General features: G+C 44.1%; 1 protein-coding gene across 4 annotated transcripts in view; it reads right to left on the reverse strand.

Annotated features, from left to right (window-relative positions):
• The window catches only part of TMEM45B (transmembrane protein 45B), a 36,714-nt gene that overhangs the window by 20,345 nt on the left and 13,366 nt on the right, over nt 1-3,003 (reverse strand). For 3 of the 4 annotated variants that reach the window (XR_001515777.1, XM_015571345.1, XM_015571344.1), the window contains exon 1: nt 1,808-1,994. The exons of the other annotated variant lie outside the window; for it this stretch is intronic. The gene's annotated coding sequence lies outside the window, so the exon portion shown is untranslated. Of the gene's footprint in view, nt 1-1,807; nt 1,995-3,003 lie in introns of those variants that run through there. 4 annotated transcript variants of the gene reach the window in all.

Here is a 3,003-nt window from a genome sequence, read left to right on the forward strand (position 1 = left end):
ATATTTTCCTATCCTATAATAAAATTTATAAATTAGGCACAGTAAGAGACGAACAACAGCATTAGAGTAAATCTAAAAATATACTGTAATAAATAATGTCAATGGGGTCCCTCTTAAAATATCCTCTTGTACTGTACCATTCGCCTCTTCACTTAAAGGAAGCACTTCCTGGTTTCTCTTTGGCATGTCCAAATAGCCAGCATCACTACTTACACTTGGGGGTCACTATTGAGTAAAATAAGGGTGACAGGAACACAAGCATCGGGGTATGAGACAACCAACCTGATAATTGAGGTAGATGCTCTAAGTGACTAACGAGTGGGAACAGTAGTGTGGAGATGTTGGACAAAGGCATGATTCACAGCCAGGGCAGAAAGGAATGGAATGGCATGAGACTTCATCACACAACTCAGAATGGCATCAACTTAAAATGTAGGAATTGTTTCTTTCTGGAATTTTCCATTTAATATTTTCGGGCCGTGGTTGACTGCGAGTAACTGAAACCAGGGAAAGTGAAACTGTGGCTAAAAGGATCTACTGGTCCCAGGACTTGGCTCTTTGCCCGTCTCTCCATCCCCCTCTCCCATTTTTCCCCAACACAAACCTTCAGGGTACACTTTGCTCCTGCTAGTCTCCCCACCTAGTATGTCCTTTGCAATTTTCTTTACCTTTGCTCAGTTTTCAATACGTGGGCCTTATTTCCTTTAGAAAGTCCTCTGGGAACTCCAGGTTGGGTTACGTGTGCCACCCCTGGCGACCATAGCACCTTATACCTATCTCGATTTGTATCATTTACTTGTCATGTTAAAATTACACACTTACGTGTCTTACTCACTAGATGAGTGGCTCCTCAAAAGCATTCAAAAGCAGACCTTATCTGCTTCATCTTCAACTTCCCAAGGCTGAGCACAAAGCCGGACAGATAATAACAGTTCTGGGTCTGAAATGAACTGATGCAGCGTAGCCTTAACCCCAAATCACGAGGAAACTATCATCTAACATTAGCAAGGTTGCTGGGACCAGTACTTGCTCATATAATTTTTAGAGCTAGCTGCGTCCTTAAACGTATCATCTAGTACTGTGCCTCTTGGCAGCAGGTAAGCAAAGGAATCTCTGAAATCACAGGACCAATATGGTACGTCATCCTGGAGTATCAATGTCACCTAAAGATTTGAGGGAATGTGACTTCCATGGTAAAACAGATAGAGGTGGATTTTAGAGTAGCATGCCCATTCAGGCAGGAAGAACGACTTCAGCTTATTCTAGGCTGTCCTCAGCCAAGCCTCCATGTCGTGGGGACGCACCTTCGACGGTGAGTGGTAGTGTCTGAGAAACACGAATGGGCAGATCCTTGTTCTACACAGTAGGTTAGTTCTTGTCTAGAGTCTTTCATATAAAAATAAATAGCACCCGCGAGACTAAATCACAGAAACGACCTCAAAAGCAGCCAGAAGAGAGAGGTTTTTCATCCTGGGCTTGGGTTGGGCAGGCAGGTCTTCTGAAATAGCACCTCACTGTGTTTTATTATTACAGAATAGTCCAGACGTAGATAAAGGTAGGGGAGAGGAGGCAGAAAAACAACATTAAAACAGAGCAAAGAGAAGGCTTGGGTCAAAGTGGGGGCCAGATCAAAGAGAGTGGGAGGAGAGGAAGGACTGTAGAGGTGAGATGTGGAGCATGAAGAAAAAAATCCCAAATAGGACGGTGGTTAAAGATGGGACTATTTGCAGGGTTTTTGGTGATAACCTAAGACATTATTACATCTTTAGTAAAATGACATGGGGAGTTTCACCTCTGGAAGTTCTACCTGGAGTCCTGGTAGTGTGACAACTTCCTGGTCTATTATCTTCCAGTTGTTCCACCTACCAACTCTGAGGATGAGGTAGCACCAGCCAAGGGGAAGTGACATAAAAAGATGCAGAAGAGCCCGGCTAGTGTGGCTCAGTGGTCGAGCGTTGACCTATGAACCAGGAGGTCACAGTTTGATTCCTGGTCAGGGCACATGCCCGGGTTGTGGGCTCAATCCCAGTGTGGGGCGTGCAGGAGGCAGCCAATCCATGATTCCCTCTCATCATTGATGTTTCTATTTTTCCCTCCCTCTCCTTTTCACTCTGAAATCAATAAAAACATAGTTTTAGAAAAAGGTGCAGGAGAAACAGAGGAAACAGCAAGGGGACAAGTAGGAAGGGCTCATTTACAAAGGGTAATGAAGTCAATTGAAGTCAAGCCACATTAATCTGAAGCGTATTATGCATCAGGCACTGTTCTAGGATCGGTGATGGAGGAATAGGGAGAGCAAGACTGAACCCCAGCCTTCGAGGAGTTTGCAAGTTTTCTTTGAAGGTGCCCGAGCAGGAGAAGCCCCCAGTGGAAACCCCAGTATCTAACGCGGAGGCTTTCCAATGAAGAGGTCTTGGAAAGCGAGACCAGGAGTCATGCCTGTAATACGGTACCTGGGGTCTCCATGGCCTAAAGCTTCCCCAGCCGAGAGCGATGAATTGGCCTCACGCTTAGACTCTCACGTCAGGCTGCACAAGGCGGAACGGCATGGATTCCGAGAGTGACCTTCAGGGACAGAATTCTCTCCCAGATCCTATAACCAAGAAATTCTCCAGAGGTTCTAGGATGATCTTTCCCCAGGAAAGCCTCCTAAAGAAAGATTACCAGGCGAATTATGCTTTTCCATCTCAACGAAATCTTCTCCGAAACAGCCTTTTAGGACAAACACTGGCATGAGTGGAGCTTCTTCCAAGCCCCTGGTTCATTCTGGGTCCCTAAGTATTTCATTCTGGGTGGGGAATGCATGTTTTGGAAATGCTTACTCCAAAAACAATTATTTGTACATATGTATACTGCCCTAGAATCTTTTTATTTTTTAAAGCTTTTTTAAAAAAAATCACATATATACATATATATACATATATATACATACACACACACACACACACACACACACACACACACAGGTATAGGTAGATATAGATTGTTTTTTAAAGAAAAAAT

The sequence above is a fragment of the Myotis davidii genome, unplaced genomic scaffold (assembly GCF_000327345.1).
Source record: "Myotis davidii unplaced genomic scaffold, ASM32734v1 scaffold148, whole genome shotgun sequence".
In the NCBI taxonomy this organism is placed as follows: Eukaryota; Metazoa; Chordata; class Mammalia; order Chiroptera; family Vespertilionidae; genus Myotis; species Myotis davidii.